The sequence below is a fragment of the Peromyscus maniculatus genome, chromosome 8 (genome assembly GCF_049852395.1).
Source record: "Peromyscus maniculatus bairdii isolate BWxNUB_F1_BW_parent chromosome 8, HU_Pman_BW_mat_3.1, whole genome shotgun sequence".
In the NCBI taxonomy this organism is placed as follows: domain Eukaryota; kingdom Metazoa; phylum Chordata; class Mammalia; order Rodentia; family Cricetidae; genus Peromyscus; species Peromyscus maniculatus.
Window position 1 is genome coordinate 75,482,438 of NC_134859.1, and position 21,905 is coordinate 75,504,342.

The following is a 21,905-nucleotide window of genomic DNA, read 5'->3' on the forward strand; positions in this document are numbered from 1 at the left end:
AAAGCAGGATCTCTGCTCTAATTCCACAAGGCGAGCGGAGCCCCCGATCAATTCATTTCTGGGTCTCAGATAGTATTTGTGAACCTGTTGACTAGAGGCAGGGTTCAGCCTGCATTGGCCAGAGGAACAACAACAACAAAACCCCCCTGCGATGTCCCCCGCCTTCACCAAGCGAGCAGCTGAACGCACTGCCCCCACCCACGTGGGTGTTCAAAGTCAGAGGGCCATTTGCATGAGTGGAAATCTCATTTCCGAAGCAGCAGAAGCTGTTATTCTGACCCTGTATTCTTGGAAGGTGATTGAAAGCGTGCGCTTGGCTCGAGAAACCCAAGTCCCCCACCCTAGGCTTTCCAGAGCTTACACAGAGGGGAACACATCTGGAGTGCTGATGTGGACCCAGTGCCCTGACATACACCTGGTATACGGGAGCAGGTGTGGGTAGAGGTGGACCCAGCACACTAATCGGATCTGCGGTGTGTGTGTGTGTGTTAGGTGAGGTGTGGGGTGGAAGTGGTGTGAATCTGATACACTGGGGTAGATTCTAGCATATTGTAATTGATTTTGTATACCACTGGTGCAATGGTATAGATCTCATGCACTGGTGTAGGTCTGGCATACTGGTATAGATCTGGCCTACTGGTGGGGACCTGGTAGTTCAGAGGGGTCTGGCCTGTTGGTGTGATATGGGCAGGCTTAGCCTCCAAGTGAAGTGGGCTTGGAGTATTGGTGCAGGCCTGGCGGCCCTGATGACCTCCTTCCTCCTCCCTGACGTGCCGGAGGTGGAGAGTTCACGACTGACTTGCAACTTCACACCTAGGCTACTTTTGCTGGGACTAGAAGAGTCCAAGCCCGTGTGTTCAAGGCCAAGCAGGGAACCTGGTTTGGAACGGAAAATCTACCATGCTCAGAACACACATGAACTGCAAGTTCTTAGCTCTGCAGAGCACCTCGAGGGAGCCCATGCCCCAGGCACCAGGGGAGATCCAGAAACAGGGGGGCATGGGTCTGCTCCACCAAAGCTCACCTTCCTGCCGGCGGACGACACCTATTGCCAAAGAAGCACAAGCAAAGTGACGGGGAAGTTCCAGAAAGGAGAGATTCCGTGTACCGGGACACAGGCAGCAAAGGCTCGGCGGGCAGATGCCATTAAGAGCTGTTCTTCAGAGCGACAGTACAACCTGTCTGCCTGTCACTTTGTTCTGAGCCAGGGTCTCCCGTTGCTCAGGCTGGCTTAGCTAAAGATGACCTTGAACTCTTGATCTTCCAATCTCCACTTCCTCCAAATGCTAGCACTGCAGACATACAGGAAACACACCCAGTTTATGTGGTTCCGGGAGATCAAACCCAGGGTTTCCCGAATGACAGCCAGGTGCTCTACCAACCAAATACATGTTGCTGGGTTTTGTTTTTTTGTTTGTTTTTGTTTTTTATACAGTCAGGGTTTCTCTGTGTAGCTTTGGTTGTCCTGGAACTCACTCTGTAGACCAGGCTGGCCTTGGATTCAGAGATCACCTGCCTCTGCCTCCCAGAAGCTGGGATTAAAGGCGTGCGCCACCACTGTCCAGCGGGAGCTTTTCTTATATGCTTGTGATTCCAGAACCTCAGACCCCAGTGGAGTTGTATAAACCTGACAGTGACAGTCCCTTCTCTTAGCAGTAACTAAGACCAGGTAGGAGTCACTTCCTAAGCTCACAAAAGCAGTGACAGACATGTGCCTGTTTTATGTAGTGCATATTTGTGCATGCTGGGCAAGCCGTAACTAATCTACCCCTGTATCCTTGTCTCTAAGTTTTAGTTAGTACACTTCTGCTAGCCCTTGACAGAGGAGGGGTGGTCCTTCATCCTTCAGACACTGTGTCCACAGCACACATTATAGCACTGGTTCTCCGTGAGACTCCCTGTCGCTTGGAAACTTTAAGAAACTGAAAGGAGGCACGCACCAATTCTAAGAGATTCAGACACACACTAGTGCGGGGGAACCCATGCTGCAGTCCCCTAGACAGTTGATGGCAAGGTTGGGATCTGAACCTAAACAGTCGGCTTTGAATCCTCAAGGGGGTCGGGGTCCTCCACAACTCCCTGTCAAGAAGCGCCTTTCTGGCTGTGATACTTTGGCCCTCCGTTGGAGGGTGTCTCTCATGCACTGAAGGGCTCCGTCCCCCGCCTCTTGTGGCTTCACCTGCACCCCCAAGACCCTCTTCATGTGAGTGGGTCCACACATAAACCAGTCTCTTTAACTACTCTTTGGAGATACTGAGTGTGGGAATCCAGGGACCTCCTAGACATCTCTGGAATATTCTGTAGCTACTTTAGTTCTTTATTTACTTGGACGTCAGTCTCAAAAGCCTATCCCCCTCCCCTGATTATTTCAGATTTGAAATGTTTTTATTTAGTTGCTCAGCAGCCCGCCAACTACCTTCTCTCCACACGCCTCCCTCCTCTACCCTGCACTGTAACTGCCTCTTCGTAAATAACTGGCAAGGCTTCCACTGCCCGGCTAGACGCTAACACATTAAACAAGGATGGCAGTAGCCGCTCACAGTGGCCATAATAGCACTTATTATCACTACTGCATTAAGGCCCAAAGCAGATATTACAGGAGGCAGGTTCTGGTGAATAGAATCAAATATGAAATGCTATCAGATTCAGTTATTGTTCATATTCTTTCTGTACAAACTTTTAACATCTGATTGAAGTGAAAAGCACTCTTTACACACACACACACACACACACACACACACACACACACACACACACACATATCTAAACAAAAAATGCCTCCCTTTTAGTCCATTCTTACATGGACACCATGCAAAAAACACTACATCTATCAAGTTGTCAGAGTGAGTGGCTAAATTCTTAATAATCTTCCTCCAAGAAAATGCCCACATAGTCCAATGCATTTAGGGGTGGGTCTGGCCCTGACTTTCCAAATGCAGGCACAGATGGTCTCCAGGTCCTCACAATGATACTGTTCAAGAACTAAGTATTAACACAAACTGTTAAGTGCAGAACGTGGGGTGTCAGAGCAGAAAGGGACAGTCCAAGGCATCCTGCCCAAATGCCTCATGCTGTGGATCAAGATGCTAGGAATACAGAGAGGCAGGGGACTTATCCAAGGTCTATCAGTTACCGCCCTCACAGCCACACCAGCACAAAAGTCCCCTACTCCCTTCTCCCTCCCAACTCCATTAGGCCTGACGGACAGTCTTGGCCAGAGCACCCAAATTTCTTGCATATAATAGTTTATCAAGAGAAAAACGAGTGGAGGAAGATGAAAAAGTAAGGCTAGCAGAGAGCTAAGGAAGGACATGACTGTCGGCGGGCAGTTTTCTCTGCCCATCAAAGTAATAAACGAAGCCAGGCAGTCACTGTAGTGTGGACACCAAAGGAACAGCGAGCCCACGGTGTTTCCAGCATCTCGGGAGACAGGCATGCCTTTGGCACACAATGCATTCACAATGTGTTCTTAAAGAGATTCTGACTCAAACCCTGAGACGGCTGGGTCTCTTCCAAAAAACCTTAGCCACTGTGAGATATCTCTTTCTGTCCTCTCCTGTACATCTCCTTGGAATTTGCCAGATAAAGAGGCAATTTATCAAGTGGCCAGCTGAAGGTTGTACGTAATGCATTATCTGCCTTCCTCCAGGATTTGTGCCTCTTTTTTCAGCCCCTGTTGGGCCCGTGGACAGAACGGCTTCCATCTTGAGGTGTCATAGCAACATGAAATCAACAAGGAGCAAACCGTTAAATGAATAATTTACTGATTTCATAAGAACCTGTCTTGCAGTTTATAGTTGTATTATCTTTCCTCCTCATGTCTTAACTCCTTTGTATAAAAGCTGCAATCAAGACGAATCACATTTGAGGCTCTAATAAGCATATACAACCCTGTGTTCAAGCCGAGAGGTCTAGATTGATCCTGACAGCATTGAAGTCCCTTTGAGGCCAAGATCTCCCAGAGCTGCCGCAATTTTTTTGCCTCTTCTACAAAGGGCTAAAAGTTAGGGAACAAATGACCTCAGGTGAGCTGTGCATTTTCAAATGAATCATTTCTCTTCCTTGGGATATTTGGACCCTACCAAGTTAGAGTTGTGGGGCCCTGGGAAGTACTAGGTGGAAGAGATAACCCTCCACCACACTTACCAGTTGTCACTTTAAAAACTCCAAGGTTACTAGCAGAGGAGGAGAGGGGGATAGGCAACATTGTGGTATTTTAGTTCTTTTAATATCAGCGATGCCATTTTAGTGGCAAAAGCATACGCTGTCACTCAGCTTCGACATAAAGGCTCTTTATGAAGAAAACAGTACAATGAAAGTAGATTTATGGGCTGGAGAGATGGCTCAGGGGTTAAGAGCGCTGACTTTTCTTTCAGAGGACCCGAGTTCAATTCCCAGCACCCACGTGGCAGCTCACACCTGTCTGTAACTCCAGTTTCAGGGGACTCCAATACCCATGGCAAAACCACAAATGCACATAAAAAATAAAATGAAGTATATTAAAAAAAAAAGAAAGAAAGTAGACTTATTTGCTGACTTCTCTATTTGGGTGGAACAGGTTATGGATTATCTGGGCTCTGTGCTTTTCAGTGGGATGGCTACATCCCCTTTGCGAAGCATTACTACCTGCTGGCTGCTATTCCGCAACCTCCTCCAGGAAATCAACCCAGGAGAAGCAACTGCTAACGGCTTGAACACCTTGCCTTGTCCCTGAGGCCCGTGTGTCCTTGCATACAGAATGGCTAAACAACCCTGGGAAGGACCCTAGGATGTCCATAACTATCACAGATCCTGAGGAAATGGCTCTCTGCTTTTCCAGTGCTGTGTGCCTGACCAATGAGAACAGTGTGTGGAACTCCATGCGTTTCCCTACCAATGTCCATCATCAGTATCTTCAACATCACTGGCACTGCAGTGAAGTACCAAGTGCTTTAGCCACATTTAGGTATGAAAGAAACTAAAGCCATCCTCTTGTTCAAAAACAGCGCTGTGTCACTGGGGTATGGCTACCTTCACCGTAACTCACAAGTTACTTGTGAAAATTTCATAACAGCCACACACAGTAGTGTATACGTTAATCTCAGCACTCCGGAGGCAGGAAGATCAAAGGTCAGTATTGTCTACACAGCCAGTTCCAGGCCAGCCAGGGCTACATAGTGGAAGCCCGTCTCAAAAACAACAACAGCAAATACAAAACCAAGCAAATAGAAACCAAGACGAGGACAGCTTGGCTCAATAGTACAGCAGTGTAGCGGTTCTGGGAACACGGGGTTTTTGTGCTAAACCTTTTCCTCCGGTCTATTTATAGCACACCAGCCCTACAGCTGAGGCCTGAAGTCTAGACAAGCACAGGCAAGAGGTAGGGGTAGGCCTGGTGAGTACCCTGCTCACATGATTCAATCTCAAGATTCTGAATCTGTTCCTCTACAGCTTGGGGTAAGGCAGATACTCAGATCAAAGTGACAAGGAATCTTCCCCAGCTTCAAAATGCTCAGCCTGTGGCTAACAGCAATCCGGGTCCTGCTGTTGGCTTAAGGACTAAGGCTGGTCTTAACAGAGGGGCTGAAACATGGGCTACTTAAGTATTCACTTTTCATAGCTACACTGACATTACCTCTTCGCATCTTAGCTCTACAGGGCTCACATCTGAAACAGCACTTTGTCCTGGTGAATGGGGCTTTGGCGGACTGGACGGGCGATGTGAAGCAGAGGTTTCTGGCATCTAGTCCTTCTGAGATAGATTTGAAAACTTATAGGACCTTGGGCATGTTACAGGATCTTTGTGATGGTCAGTTTATTTACATGTTTTTTTAAAAAAAAGGGACTCCCTATCCCCAGATTTATTACTGAGGATTAAATGGATGTGAAAGGCTTGGGAAGGAGCCTGTGTGGCACACAGTAGGGCTCATCGAAAAAGCAGTTCAGATATGAGCAGGAAGGAGGGCTAGGCTAGGCTGGTCAGGTGACTCCCTACAACCAAGGACAAATGAAGTCCCCAGCTCTGGGGCTACACTTGGCACACGCTAATTAGAGTTTTAACTCCAGCCCAGCTTTGCTTCACTTGAGAACGCAGACTCCCAACCCTGATACTTCTGGCATGTCCTTCCCGCTACAGTACAAAAGAAACATTGAGTTACCCCTCATTAAATATAATATGGCTTGAAATTAAACCTTCACTGTAAAAATGGGAGTATAAAGGATAGTTTGTTCAAAGGAAGAACGAGACAATCAAATCTACTCTAGAAAAGGCAATGCCATGAAGACCAATGAGTCTAAGGAGTTAGTAAGACTGAAGGCCAGTGATGGATGAGACACCTCAGGGAAACCTCTCATCCGGGATCCCTGGTGCCAGCTGTGGAGAGGGGCTATCTGTTCCTCCACCCCAAGACTCAAAACCCCATCCTCCAACAAACAGCTGGAGACCGCAGGTCTAACCTCTGCACGTCCTTACTCCCATCCTATCAATCCCCTAGCCCCAGGTGGCCTAGGTTGTCCAGGGCACTCTCCCATTCTTCTAGTACTTTCTCTTCTACCCCCTTTACCCATCCAGCACACACTGTTCATCTGACAGGCTGGATTCTGCCTGGTTTGTTCAGTGAAGCATCCCTGCTGCCCAGAAGGCCACTGGCACTCGGCAGCCGTTCAATGACTCTTCAAACGAATGAAAGAATAAACAACTAGATAGCAAAGAGGCCAAGGAGCCACCTTCTCAGAGGATCACAGTTGAGTCCTGGTTTGTTTGTGCTTTTAAAAAGAAAACAAATGTGTATTTTAGTGATGGGAAGAAGGAATAATGCAACAAACGGATTGGCCTCCGGCCCAAGGCCAAACACCAGACGGCTTCACACTGGAACCTAGCTAGGACCCTGAATTCCTTCCACTCTGAGCAGCACTGTCCTCCCCAGGCAGTCTGGGACCTCACGGTGGCCTTTATCACACTGCTGGCTCAATATGAGAATTCAAAAACCCAGTGACCTCAGTGCTGGCCTTGAACAGAACCGAGAGACGTCAGCAGTCATCTATCTATCTGCCCTGGTTTGGGGGCAGATAGAGCTCTTAAAATACAGACTCCAGAGACCGTGGCCTTTCTTTTTTGATTGGGGGGAGGGGGAAACAACCTAACATATTTGGCAGAGTGTCTGAAAGGCTTCAAGTTCTGTAATTTGAAACCAAACAGAAGAATTAAGTAATGAAGGCCTTTTCCAACAGACATTGAACTTGTCCTTTTGTGCTGGGGGAAAAAAAAACTACCTTGAAGGAGTATGCGCAGAAGTCAACTAGGCACAGAAGATTCTAGAATGTTCCGTTCAATGTGGTACTTCTCACAAGTCTCTTCTTTATCTCCTTTGCCAACCTCCCCAGAACCAAATTGGAGTCCTCTCATGGACTCTCTGCTCTGGGCCTCAGTCAGCAGGGCACCCTGTTTCCATATGTCTAGCTCAGCTCAGCCCTTGCTGCCAGCCTGCAAAGCCAGTGCACAGTTGCCCCGGAAACTTCCCTAGGGTGGGCAAGTCCTCACAGGACCAGGCAGCCAGGGGCTCTTGGACCCTCCTCTCTAAATCTGCTCTGGGCTGCAGTCAGCATCCTTGCAGAGAGAGGAGACAGAACAGCTGTGAGGCCCTCTGCAGTCCCGGCGGCCGCAGGAAGGCTGCTCAGGCAGACTGGACCAGGGCCATGGCGGCCTCTTGAGTCGGGGCTTCAACTATTTCTTACAACAGCCACGCATTCCCAAACTTCCTGACCAGGAATCTCCCAGGAGGGAAGGACATGCTAAGTCCCCCTTTATGAAGAGAGGACATTCTCTGAGAGGCCGAGGGTCTCTGGGAGTTATGCTTGTTGCCAACCTGCCCCTGACTCTCGACCCACAGAGCAGGGCCCCATCTGGGGTCTTTTCAGTGACTCTATGCTGTTGGGTGTGCACATGCAGAGGCCAACGCTCACTAAGAGCACCCAGGGGGCTTTACTGGAATATGCACAGCCTTTGCAGAGCTTGGGGGGGGGGGGGTCCTCAAGCTCATCCTTCCTGCAGCTGTCCATGTCACTGTGCTTATAGGACAGGGTGGGGGCACAGGGATGGGCTTTGGTTAACTAGTCTCTGCTGTTTGATCAAGGCCGTGTCGAGAGCAGCACAGGGCGTCAAAAGGAAACTCATTTCTGATCAGCAGCATTAAGCACAGGAACAGGCGGGCTCATTGGCAGTCAGCTTTAGGAGGAACTGCCAGACTCAGAATCCATTAACAGGCAGTTGTGTCAGGAGAGAGGCCTGCTTGTCAAGAGACTCCTTCTGCGGGGCCCACCTGCTGTGTCGAGCTCTTTGGAGGACAGATAAACAGCTTCCCGCCCCACCTCGAACACGAACACACACACACACACACACACACACACACACACACACACACACACACACACACACAGAGGCTATGATGCAGACCTCTGAACCTAAGAAGGACAGAGACTAAGATCCCACCCCCCCAGCCTCTGTGCCTTTTCAAAGCGAAGACATGTCTCAGATGTTTGAACTCCTCTGTCACTCAAGAGCAAAGCCCCCAAGCCCCAAAACCCACTAAACCAGGGGCAGAGGGCTCCGTAGGATAAAGCTACAGGAAAGGAAGAACTCTGGTCACATTTTAAATGGGAAATAAGGGTAGATGAGGCTGCTAATGAGGCTCCCGGTGTAACCCTTGACAAGTTACGCGACTCCTCGGAGTCCCGATTTTCCTTCCTGGAAACTGGGAGTGTGTCTTCCAAGAGCTGCCAAGGTTAAATGAGACAGATGTCTTTCAGTGTGCAGACCCTCTGACCTGAGCCACTGCCTGGGCCCTAAGGCAAGGCAAGACTTAAGACTCAAGGAACCTGGGTCCCTAAATCACTGCATGGAGGAAAAGCCAACCAGGAGCTTCCACTCAGAGCAGTCAAATGAGCAAGAAGTAGACTTCTGTTGCATGAAGCACTGAAATTGTGGGGTACAGCCATTTCAGCCACCTGCATCCCCTAATTCACACTGGCAGTAAGGACAGTGCCTTGCTTGTGACAGAAACCCAGGCCCCTTACTCTATCTAAATCCCCTGCTTTTAATGACTACAAACCAGCCTGAAAACTGAGGATTCCTGCAGCCACTGCGTCCTCTCTACCCCACCCCACCCAGGCTCGGGGGACGGTGACAGGAGCTGGCAATCAGCTGCAAAGCAGTGTGGGTGCAGAGGCGGGAGAGGTGCCTCGGTTCCCCTTGACTTCTGCTCAGGGACCCCCAGGAAACATACAAGGCTATTAACCAGAGGGAGCTGCTGATGCAAATCAGCCTAGATAGCCCTGCATGTAGTGAGTGGCAGACACTAACCGTTTGCATGACAAACCTCCTCCAAGATGCCGGCTAAACTGCCCTTTTGTGCCAATTAAAGATTCTCCAGAACACAAAGATTACACACCACTCCGCAGCGCTGACAACAATAAAACAATTTTAAAGGCTATTCAGATCTTCAGTTCGCAGCCAACACTGTCAGGAGGGGGAGATTGTCTGCGGCTTTGTTCTTTGCTGTTGTTGAGGCTTAAGGCTTAACCAAGATTTCTGCAGGCGGGAGGGGGACAGGCAGACAGGAGGAGGCTGAAGGCCTTCTTGGAGTTTTTAAAGGAGAAAGATGAACAACCTGGTACTCCTTTTGTGTGCTTGAATGTGTCCGTGTGTCTGTCTGTCTGCCCCCCCCCCCCACACACACACAGTCTTTCCCATTACCTCCTCTCTGGAGGTCCTCACTTTCCCAAGGAACCCAACCTGGAGTCTCTGCGTCTGACGCACCCCGAGCCATGGGGTTATGGGTAGTATGAACAGATATTTTTGGCACCAATTAACTGAAACTGCAAGGGCGAAGGCCCAGGAGCTTTGGCCTCATGTGTTTGCTTTAAAGGCAAATTTCCAAAAGCTGTGAGGGATTTTAAGAAAAACAACTTTGGATGTTCTGAGTTAGGAAATGTACTCAGGTCCAATGAAGTAAGGTGGGAGCTTACTTTAGGGGCCTCCACGGCCCACCAGCTCCTCAGAATGAATGAGACAAAGCCCCAAGTTTCACTCTTGCCAGCCCTGCGTGAGCTGCGTGTTTCTGGAGCACTTTCAACAGGTACCCGTGGCCCTCTCCACCCACTCATGCAGGAGCTGAAAATGAGGATCCAGGACTCTCCAAGTGGGTGAGCCTGTTTCTCACCTGGGCTCTCTCTGAAGAGAGGGAGCCTAGTCTGGCCTTTCTGATAACTCCCTGAGCTCCAGAGCACGGGACTCCTGCTGTGACTGGAGGCCCAGCACCTTCTGGGGCCTGCACACAATGGTCACAAGTTTGCTGAGTACATGCGGTTGGTTCCTCAGCTGTCCACTCTCACCCAAGTATTAACAACATGGAGTTTTGTTTTGTTTTGTTTTTTTTAAGGATTTATTTATTTATTATGTATACAGAAGAGGGCGCCAGATCTTATTACAGATGGTTGTGAGCCACCATGTGGGTGCTGGGAATTGAACTCAGGACCTCTGGAAGAGCAGTCGGTACTCTTAACCTCTGAGCCATCTCTCCAGCCCCAACAACATGGAGTTTTAATAGGTGGTTCTCAATCAGGGAAAATTCCCTTCTCAGAAGACACTGATTTCTGTGTCGTGTGTGTGTGTGTGTGTGTGTGTGTGTGTGTGTGTGTGTGTGTGTGTGTATGTGCATGCTTGTGTGTCGTGTGTTGATATCTGTAGTATCCAGTGACCAAGGAGGCTGGGAGATACACAGGACATTGTCTAGGGCAAAGTTTCCGGTGGCCAGGTGGAAAAACCCTTATTTAGAGCCAGAAATGCAAATATTCTGCACACTATTTGACTTCGCTGAGATATGGCCTCCAGATGCGAACAATGGGACATCTATTCCTACCCTGCAGACAGAGTAAAGAGGGTGGCCGTGTAATGAATGCAACTAGCAACTTTCTGGAGGCCCCAGAAAACGCTGCTGTGACCCCCTGTTAGGGATTGAAAGGGAAGGAAAGGTCCTGGCTATTACAGATCAGCAAACACCCCCAACTTTGCGTGAGAGCATGTATCTCCTTCTCCTCCTCCATGCTGAACTCTGTCCCCTGAAGCAAATTCATTCATAAAAGGAACATCTTCCCCATAAGGAAGAGGAAGCGGGGGGCACCAAATGGAGAAACAGTCAAATCATAATGTCTGGGTCAGCTCCTGTCAGCTGGTTGTGATCAAAAACACATTCATATTCCATCTGCTGGGGCTAAACAGAAGGCTTTAGACCATCTCAGGAATGTAAGCTCCCTGGGTTACACGCGCCTGCCCCCCCCACTTACCCATGGAGGCTTCCAGTAGGCCAGGAGAAAGCATTCCCCCCCCCCCCCCCCCCCGGCCACTGCTGGACCCTTGCCCAGCCATGGGGTACTCAGCCACCTACTTCAGCAGGGAGAAGGTTCTGGAATAGAGAGGGTAAAGCACAGCTTCTGCCCATACCCTCCCCACAGAAACAATGAGAGAGCTCAGGCTGTGGCTGCCAAGTTCCTCTGTCCAATTTGGTAGATATTTTAATAGAGGAGGAGAACTCCCAGGGGCCCCCAGCGGAAATGCCCCATGTCAGGGAACGTTTGTTTTCATTTCCTTCTGCCATCAATGAATTCTACTCATGGTTAACAGCTTGGGGCTGGATCAGATCCACACAGAAGCTAACCAGAAGCATTTGTTCCTTGAAATAAATCTCTCTTTGGGGAATGACTTATATACACAACTGGGGGAGGGGAGGCACATACGTACTCACACGCATATGTATTATGCATCACAGACAAAACACACGCATAAATCCCCAGGCAGGCAGCCCTATGCTCCTGGGAAGGGGAGGTGATCTGCTGGTTGGCACATTTAATGAAAAGCGGCTTGGTAAGAAACCTCAGTGACAGAGCATTCCCTGTAAGAGGGTAAAAACAGTCCGGGAATGCCGGGCTCAAGGCACGAGGACAAGGCAACAGTCATGTCTGAAGGTGAAAATGATGATCTTAACAGCTGCCGTGGCCACACGCTATTTACGAGGTGTTTATATACACTGCCTCATTTCAATCTTCCTATAGATCTTATTCCTGCCACATTCATTCCATTTTAGAGATAAACAAAATAAGGCTCATAATGAAGGGACCTGCTCAAGGCCACAGGGCTGACAGGAGGTGGGGTCAGAATTCAGACATGATGGCCTCAAAGGCACTCTAACCTCTAAAAAGATGGTCCCCCCTCCTTCTCATCCCCTCTAGCTGGGGGTGGTAGACGGCCCTCTACTTGTCTTTCAGGAGCCCAGCTGCCACCCCGGCACTGGCAGGATCTGCAGGGCTTCTCCCTAAAATGGCCCATTAGGGAAAAACATGTGCGTCCCATTCTATGTTCTCCCCATGTGGAGGCGGTCAGTCCAGACACAAGTCTCAGAGGTTGACTGCCAACCAAGCTGCACTGGGACCAATGCTCAATCAGACCCGTGAGGACTTTTTTTTTTTTTGGTTTTTCGAGACAGGTTTTCTCTGTGTAGCTTTGCGCCTTTCCTGGATCTCGCTCGGTAGACCAGGCTGGCCTCGAACTCACAAAGATCCACCTGCCTCTGCCTCCCGAGTGCTGGGATTAATGGCATGCACCACCACCACCCGGCCCAGGAGGACATCTTAAAAGGCATCCTCTATAAGATCCGAATCTCCTTTTGGTTCACTGTTGTGGAGATCCATCACGTGAACACTCATTCCTGCTGGAAGCACGGTCCACTGGCGGGAGTAGAAAGCAGCCCTTCGGCCTCGCCAGCTCTCTCCGCCCTGACCCATCCCACTGGCCTCTGAGCAGGGGAGGCCATGCCTACCCAAAGGGCAGTTCCCAGAGAGAAAAAGTCCAGGAGCTTTGAGGCTGATGACATCACTGGATGTCCATGGCTTCCTGGAAGCCTGGGGTTTGGGGCATGAGTGAATCCTAGAGGCTAACAGCAGAACCAAAGGCTGAGAGAGCATCTGCCTCAACTAGATAAGCAAGAAAGCTCAAGGAGAGACCCTGGTGTGTGTGTGTGTGTGTGTGTGTGTGTGTGTGTGTGTGTCAGCTGCTTCATCTCCAACAGATGAGGGGTGAGATGCACACCCTGAGTGACTCTCTGGATCAACCTCCTTGAAGGAATTCCAAAAGTACTCTCAGGCTCTGAGGACAAACAGCTCATCTCTAAGTACAGTGCTTGTACACAAAGGTGCTTTCTAAAGATTGGCTGGCTGGGTCCATCAGTGATCAGGCTTTACAATCTCTAGACTAAGCTATAAGAACAATACAAAAGGTTTATACTCAAGTGTCCAGAGGCATACATGAAACCGTGGTGTAACAGCGGGTAGGATCATCTGTTACTCAGACGGTCAACTGTGTGGCCAGCACTGTGAGCAAACACCCCCCCCCCATGAAGTTCTCCACCACTGCTTTAGGCAATGCCTTCCAAGGGCAGAAAGCAAGCTCAGCCCGAGTGGATGGTCCAAATGCACCAGGAGCAGAGGAACGGTCTGTGGCTCCAAGAGCAGCCCCTGAGAGAGAATGCCAACCCATTCAGACCTCACCACAGCTCCGTCCGATAAACATTCCTATCCATCACTTTGCAGAGGAAGGGACCACAGCGTCTCTGAGATTCTCCAGGCAACAGCGGAGGGATTTGATCCTAGGCAAGCTGCCTCCAGCATCTATCTCTTCACTGACTGAGCTGCTTGACCTTGACCTTGCCCACCCAAGGAGCTGCTCGGCTGACTGCCAGGCATTCTGCCTCCATCCTTGTAGGGTGCCTCCTCATTCACAATGGGGAGATGGACTTGGACCCTATGATCCAAAGTTGATGAGGGCACAGGGCTACCCTCAAGGAGCTTAGATTTTTCTGGAAAAGACAGATTGGTGGTTACAATCAGAGAGGTACATGCCAAAACAAGGGGTCCCCAAACCAGCACAGGACAGCCATACAGTTGGGGTTCAGCTCTGGGGTAAAGAGGGAGTTTTCAGGGAGGCAGTATGTGACTCATAACTGGAAGATAGAAAGACCAGACAAAGGGGACATGGGGACAGAAACCTTAAGGTACAGGGCAAACTCGAGCATGTCATGCTTTGCAAGACAGGAGCCCTGTGGGCTACAGCTCTCCAAATTTCATCCCAGGGCTCCCAAGCTGTAAGTCAGATGTTATAGTGTCACCTTAACACAAATTAGGTCATCTTGGAAGAAGGAACCTCAATGGAGAAAATGCCTCCATCCGACTGGCCGGTATGCAAGTCTGGGGGGGGGCATTTTCTTAATTAATGACTGATGTGGTAGGGCCTAGCCAGCTGTGGGCATTCCACTCCTAGACAGTGGAATAGTGGTCCTGGGAGATTGAGAAAGGTAGCTGAAAAATGAGTTCCAAGAGCAAGCCAGTGAGCAGCATCCCTCCACGGTCTGTACACTTCAGTTCCCACCTCCAGGTTCTTGGCCTGCTTGAGTTCACCTCAGTGACGGACCGTGATGGTGCATGCAAGCCAAACAAATCCTCTCCTCCTCGAGCTGCTTTTGGTCAGCGTCCTGTCACAGACACAGAACCCAGACTAGGACAGACGTGTACTTCAGAAGCTCCATGAACAGACCCTGACGGAACCCTGCAGACCACTATATCCTATCCACCTGAAGAATTCTTTGGTTGGCTGTCCTTGTGGTCTAGTCAACTCTTCTCTGTCCCTGAGCCTCATAAGCCAGGGCCTGAAGTGTAACAGGGCTCAGCAGCTACCAGAGGGGCCCCGGATGGAACTCTTAACCCTTTCCCCACTGCTGATCATGGTCATGCACACCCATAGACGATAACGCGCCCGGCAGACCGTGGACTCGGCACCCTCATCAACTGTGTCTATGTGTAATGGAAAAAATTGACTGTGTGCCTGGTGCAATAGGGCATGACACTGTTTACACAGAAATAATAGCCCAACTGTGATGGGTTCTAAATCTCCATTACAGGGAAGATTTGAAGGAGTAAAGCAGTTAGAAAAATAATTGGTTTTCTTGTTTAGTTTAAAAATCCTTTATGCTTACAGATCACAGACCTCGCATCTCCCTTCTTAGCGGCTTAAAATAAAAGGGAACCAGAGCTGGGAGATGAGGTAGGAGACCTAAATGTCTGTCTTTCTGGCAGACTCCTCAGAGGGGACAAAGCCGGGGTTGTTCTAGATTTCAGAACATAAGAGGGGTCTTGATACCCACCAAGGTCTCTTGAGGCGGCTACCAACTTGTGTGTGGGTTCACTTGAGTCTCCAAGGCAGCAGCAACAACAGACAGTCGTGCTGGAGGATAAATACCTAGGGCAGTGCATTCTGCCTGTCGAGGAAAGCCAGCCTTAGCTTTCCAGGATGAAGATCTCACCAGGAGGTCATTGACAGAAACAAGAAAAAGTCTGGTGTCTCAAAGAGACAGGATGAGCTCTGAACTGCTCTGGACTCCTCCCAGGCCACCTTCTAAGGGTCTTGCCAGAGCATGCCATCCTCAGCTGTGCTCCCCAGGACCAGCCTGAAGGCATACAAAGTGCTCACATCAGGCCCGAGGAACCTTGCCAAATAAGCTTCACCTCAGGAGCCCAAGACTCCTCACATTTTCCTTGGGACCGTCCCTCCCCACCTTTGGTAATGATAAATGTTCCTCCAGCTGCACAGACAGGGAACGAGCAGTCACTGAAGGTTCCTGAGGACTTGCGAGCAGGACCTCATTGAACTCCTAGCACCTCTAGGCACACGCTCTTTCAGGTCCCCTAAAACCACACAACAATGTCTAACCTAGCCCCCCTGCCATTCGCCCAGCACGGAGCAATGGCTAAGCTGGGAGACCAGGGTGCCAGGGAGGTGACCTGTATTTGCTGGGCCCAAGCTCTTTGGCAGATACCGACGACAACCATCTATGAGCCAGAGAACATCAGTTCAGAGGGGCAGGGGCAGGCAGGATGGGCTGCAGGAGGGAGGGACCAGTGTGTTCGGTGCGTGACTGCACCATCAGAGTAGGCCTGGAGGGTCCCACCTGTAAGTAAGGATTCAAGGGCAGGGTCTATAATCTTCAACCTGCCCCAGCCTTCTAGCAGCAAGGGCTTGGGTTGGGTACAGCATGAGAAAACATGTAACAAGAACAAGTACCCACCACTCTTCTTCTAACTGCCAACCACCCGCTTACTTTTCATCCAGATTTCTGTCACCTATTCTTCCGTCCTCCTATTCTCTAATGAATTTACCCCCCCCACAACTGTATCTCTCCACCCATCCTTCCATCCATCCAACACCTGAAAGGCCTTTGCCTGCCCTTGGATCCACCCATCTGTCCTTTTTTCTCTCCTTTCAGTCCTTCCTTCTGTTCACATATCATACACTTCTTCCTTCCGTTCACCCAGTGCTTGTGCAGGCTCTGTACCCAGCTACAATCACCTCTACCTGGCCAGTCATACTCCTGGCCCCAGGACTTCTGGGAAACGCAAAACTTGAGCTTCTCCGTCATGCACTCCACCCCAGGCTGAGGCCTGACCACTTTTCTCCCTTCCCACGGTGTGCAGGGTGAGCCTGGAGGTCCAGTCCTCGCCGAGGAAGTTTCTAGATGTGTGACAGCCCCACATCTAAGGCACCTCTGCCTTCTGCTCACAAGGTAAGGGGTCCCTTTGAACGGAGCTAACAGGATGAAAAGTCCCGGTAGCCAAGATTCGCTCCACTCTGTTAAACGAGGCAGCAGGGACACAGAAGTCGGATGAAGGAAACAGACCTCAAGTCCGTCTGACTTCAGACTGGTATCGGAAATACGACTTTCATTTGAAAGTTGGACCTAAATGTTGCCGACAGCAACCTTAAAAAAAAAAAATCAATAAAGAAAAGAGGGGATGAGAACATAGTGAGAAAAATGCAGGCACTTATGAGTTCAAGACCCTGCGGGACACTCCTGAATATTTTAAATATTGGGAGGGGGATGAAAACAGTCTCTCCCAACTTAAAACCAGGGAAAGGAGTCTCTTTCTAGTGGTGCGAATCCTTTGAGGCAATTCTTTAAATTATTTACCAGCTTTTTGATTATATTTTATGTGGTGGGTGGCAGAAGGGAGGGACGGGGAGGGGTGGAGGTTTGGTGGGGGGATGGGGGGGGTAGGAGAGCTCGGGAAGAAGTAAGTAGGAGAAACCGGCTGCTGACATTTTCAATATCTGCCTGGAATATTTTAAAGCCTTGTGGCTGTTTGAAATCTCGGTCTCTGGCAACAATGGCCCGCCGCCTCCCCGACTTCTTTAGGTCATATTTGCATACAAAAGAGCGGCTGCTGAGAGCTATTATGCCACGCAGCCGTGGCGGGCCTGGGAGAGGCCAGGTTACCAGCAAGAGGGAAGAACCCACAGAGACCCCATTAATTTTTCAGGAATTCTCAGGCCTTGGCCTTTTAAAGGCCAGTGGGGAGAAATTCCAGTTTGAAGCCTCCCCACAGCTGCTGCCACTAAATGTTCAGTCCAAATTGAGAAATGAAGAGTGACAGAGTCCCCTGCCTAATTACGGGGGCCTCCTGGCCCTGATGGCCACAAAGAGCAGAGCCTTTGCCCAGCATGGTGTGCCGTTCACTGGGGAGAAGGCCCCCACGTGTGCACCCAACTCTCCCTCCGAGGTCCAATTTCGGGAAATTTATTCCAGTTGTAAGCCATTAGGTGGCAATTTTTCAAATCAACCTTATGATTCCAAAGCCATCAAAGCACTTGCTGCCTAATAGACCCTGGAAACCTTCTCCCAGGCTCAGAGCTGGGCGAATGGTCTCTAAAAGCATAGCGTAATAAAGCTGCATGTTCTTCAGCCTTCTCTGGGCTTAAAGAAGCTGACGCACAGCTAAGTACAGCCCGGGTTTCGGGTTGCTCAGACACCCACCAACTTGAGAAGAGTGATGGGGTGAGGGTGGGTGGTGGGGTTCAGGAGGCATCCAGGGCAGGGAACTAGGCTTGGAGTGTACAACTCAGCTCAACCCCTCTATCAGGGTGCTTTGGGGGCCTAGGCTCTGCAGCGGAGACATAAGACAGAACACTGGGCTCCTGTATCCGAGTCCACCTGCCTGTCTTCCACTGTACCCGGGGAGACCCTAAATTCAACCAGAACTAGTTTCATCAAGGCATAAAAACCAAAGCAGCTTCTCAGGAAGCCAGGACAATGGCCCACCTGCCCACTAACGAAAGGGGACCAAAGAATCTCTTTGTGTTTTGTGTTTGCTGGTCTGAGGCTTGGTTTAGTGGTACTGGGGGCTTGAACTTAGGACCTCACCCAGGCAAACGCTCTAGTGCTGAGCTACACCCAGCTCTGGATTGCCGCCTTTGAAATGGGGTGTTTGTGATAGGTTGGCTCACGTCCGAACAGAATGCTTCCTCTGGGCCTTTGTTTAGGTTTTCAGAAACAGTCACTTCATTGTACTCAGCGGAAATATGACAGCAACAGAACAGGCAATATCTTTATGTTTAAAACTATTCTTGGAGGCTCCATCATAAACGGATACACTCAGGTACTCTAAGACGGGGGTGGGGGTGGGGGGGCGGGACAGGAAGACAGCTCCCAGGGTAGGGATAAAATAGAAATTGCCAGCAGGAAGCACCACGTACCAGAAGAGTACAAGACACTGTCACACACGGTACGCCGTGTTAGATGCACATAATCACGGGCTCTGTCGCGCCCGACAACGGAGCCGTGTCCTCATGTCCATTCTTCCTCTCCCCCTCCCACCCCCGCCCCACTTCCCCCACTCCCCTCTTTGCTGAGGATGAACCCTATGGCCTGCTAGGATACAAGAGACTTCTACCACGACCAGTGAATCACAGTCCCAGCCAGGCGGGGACTGTTTTCCACTCAGAACTAAGGGCTTTCTGGCAAGAGCTATCATCTTCATGCCAAGCTGAAGCAGGAGGCCACTGCAAGCTGCCCGCTGGAGCTGTCTCCAAAGAGAGAAACAGACACAGAGTGGCCTCTACAAGAAACCCTCAGGGCTTCCAAGAGTGTATACCAAGAGGTACTAGCCAGGGAAGTTACCTGTACCCCTCATAAACCAACTGTCCCCCTCAAATCCTTCCTCAGAGAAAGAAAGGGGTTTGACTGTGTTTCGTCTCTGGCCCTCTGGTTTAGGAGAGGCGCACGCTCCTCTCACCTGCCTCCGTTTCTCTGGGGGCTCTGTGGCTGTGCTGCACCCCCACGCCACTTCTTTCTCCCATGTTCACCCCCCTCACCCACTTCATCCTTCAATGTATCCACCAAGGAAGCAGGACCACCCCAAGCCTAGAAAGTTTGTATTGAGTATCTCCGAGCGTTGGCTAAACTGAACCCAACTAAACAGGCGCAGGGACCCAGTAGAGGTGTCCAGCAAGTCTCAGCAGATGACACCGGGAGTGTAACCGATGCCAGACGGGTTGTCTAGATCAGCAAAGAAGAAAGTGACACTGCAGTAGCACTGGAACGGGACATCCTGTTCGAGTCACAAGGACAACAACGAAACAGAACTCGTGTTGAAGGCGGGACCTGAGTTTGACAAGCTTGAGAGCAGGGAATCTATCTACGCAGGGCATTCTGGGCTTGGGGACAGCCAACGGGACAGAGGCAAGTGGACCACACTATGGGACAGAAAACACAGAAGGAAACGTGGCTGAACAGGACTAGACCGTGAAGGCTAGAAGGCTGGTGGAAGAACAGTCTAGAAATTCTGATTATGGTGACCAGTCAAGGAGGAAAGCACAGTGGCTGAGATGGGGGGCAGAGCCCCGGAGTGGTGAGTGACCACCAGGCAAGGGGCAACCTTGGTCAGGAGGAGGGTGACCTCGGAAATAGAAACTGTGAGAGGTTTGGTAGAGGTGGCTTTCTCAAAACCCCAAGAGCCTCTATCTTTACTCACCCTGGAAAGTCCCCATGAGCAAAAGTCATCTCAAAACTATTGGTCCTCGTCAAAGGTTCCCGGAGACCTGCCTGCCATCCCCATCGCCACATCCACAACGCTAGGGGCTCCAGCATCACTGTCCCCAGACAGAAAATGAGCCAGGGGTCCTAGCTGTCCGGGGCCGCCGAACTCTAAGCAGGGAGAGAGATGCTCGCGCTCATGAGGACTGTGGTGGAGTCTGAGGTTTGCAGACCATGACCTCAGGTCGTCACTGGTGCCCACTGAAGGAGCACCAACAGAAGAACGTGTGTTTGAAGGCATGACACCCATCCAGGGCAGCAGAGAGAAAAATGTAGCATGCTGGCAATTAACAGAGAAGACAAACCCAGGGGCCTCTGCCACATTAGAGACTTAATGGCCCATGATGCAATGGGGGCCAACATTCCCCTCTTGCTGGATTTCAATTTGGCTAGCTCTGCACTGCGCCTGTACGGCTTGCCTCTGAGGAGGATAAGGCTCATCCAGGGGACGTCCTTGGCCTGTGCTGGAAGCTGTTTTGATCAATAAAAGGAAATTCTCTCTCAAGTATGCAGACTCACACGGATTCCTTTTTTCCCCGTCCCCACCCTCACAGCCCTGCTTAAAGGAAAACTCTGGACAGTGGACTTCTTCTTCAGTCTCTCAGCAGAGAAAGAAGCCTTGGGACTACTGTCTGGGGCTCGTGTAAACACAGCACCCACTGCTGCAGGGAGGGGGATCCGGCTCACAGAAAGGCGCTGGCCCACTTCTGCTGGATGACTGTGACCTACATAGTAAGGTGAACCACAAAAGGCTGGGGGCGGATGAGATGGCCACGGAGACGGAGGAGATGGGGTGCAGGGTGTGAGGCAGTGAGGCGGGGTTCAGAGGGGTCAGGAAGGCTAGACAAGGAGGGGAAGGAGGAAGCTAGGACAGGTTGTACGGTGTCCTTAACACGAAGCTGCTGTGATGCTAACCCCGAGTCCCTCAGTCATGTGACGCTGTTTGGAAACAAGGATGCCGCAGATGTAATTAGTCATGTTAAAATGAGGTTCAATGTGGAGGAGGAAAGGACCTCGAACCAACGGTTCTGGGGTCCTAGCAGAAAAGGTGACCCAGGGACACAGACAGGTACACAGGGAGAAGGCCATGTGAAGAAACTGGCAAAGACACGAGAGAGGTCGGCGCTGCCAACAGCCAGGAGCGAGGGCCACCCCGGGCCTCAGCCTGCAGTGCGACTTCACGTCACGACCTCTGGGGCTGTGACACGATGTTTTTCTGCCGCAGAAGTCACAGACCTGTGGAACTTTCTACTTCATGCTTAACAAACTCACGCTGGAGAGAGAGAGGACCGGAGAAGGGGAAGGAGGGCTGGAAGGAGACCTGCACAGGGCTGCCATCTCCCGGTGCAGGGGACGGCATGGGCTGGGCCTGTGTTCCCACTGCAGACAGGCAGGGCAGAGGCAATGCGCCTTGCACAGCACTTTCCCACCACCTGCCTCCCCACCCCACTCCCACCCCCCCGTCAGGCCCCTCTGCTGAAGCTACCCCCGGGAGGATTCATTTTTAATAAATCAGCACTCCGTTTTTCTGTACTTTTAAAAATTTAAGCCAACAAGTCATTGGACCTACAAAGCTTAGGCTGACTAATTACTACCCAACATCTGCCTGGGGGGGGGGGGGTGTGGTGACTGGGTGCCCCCAGGGAGCAGACAGAAGGCTGTCCGTGTACACAGGGGCAGGAGAAGACTAGGGTCACCTGTAGGAAGCAGTTGTCCATTCTGTGGGCACATGCTCACACATGCAGGGAGAGAGTTCTGCCAATCCCACTTCAGGAATGGCACTCTGAGATGAGGGCTAACTCGGCCTTGTGCTGCGGGTCCACGGGACAATCCAGCCTGCTTTCCCATGAAGCACTCGGTAAGAAGTTGCACAGCACCGGGTGGTGGTGGTGCACCTGGGTGGTGGTGGTGCACGCTTTTAATCCCAGCATTCGGGAGGCAGAGGCAGGCGGATCTCTG

At 50.7% G+C, this 21,905-nt stretch overlaps 1 protein-coding gene and 1 long non-coding RNA gene across 14 annotated transcripts in view; both read right to left on the reverse strand.

The window, feature by feature from the left end:
- The window catches only part of Msi2 (musashi RNA binding protein 2), a 367,917-nt gene that overhangs the window by 169,647 nt on the left and 176,365 nt on the right, over positions 1-21,905 (reverse strand). The gene's annotated exons all lie outside the window — the stretch shown is intronic.
- LOC143266986 (uncharacterized) lies at positions 10,638-18,736 on the reverse strand. Its single transcript, XR_013041841.1, has 2 exons — positions 13,436-18,736; positions 10,638-12,922 (listed from the first exon to the last, which is right to left on the reverse strand). It is a non-coding gene; the product is annotated as an uncharacterized LOC143266986 (long non-coding RNA).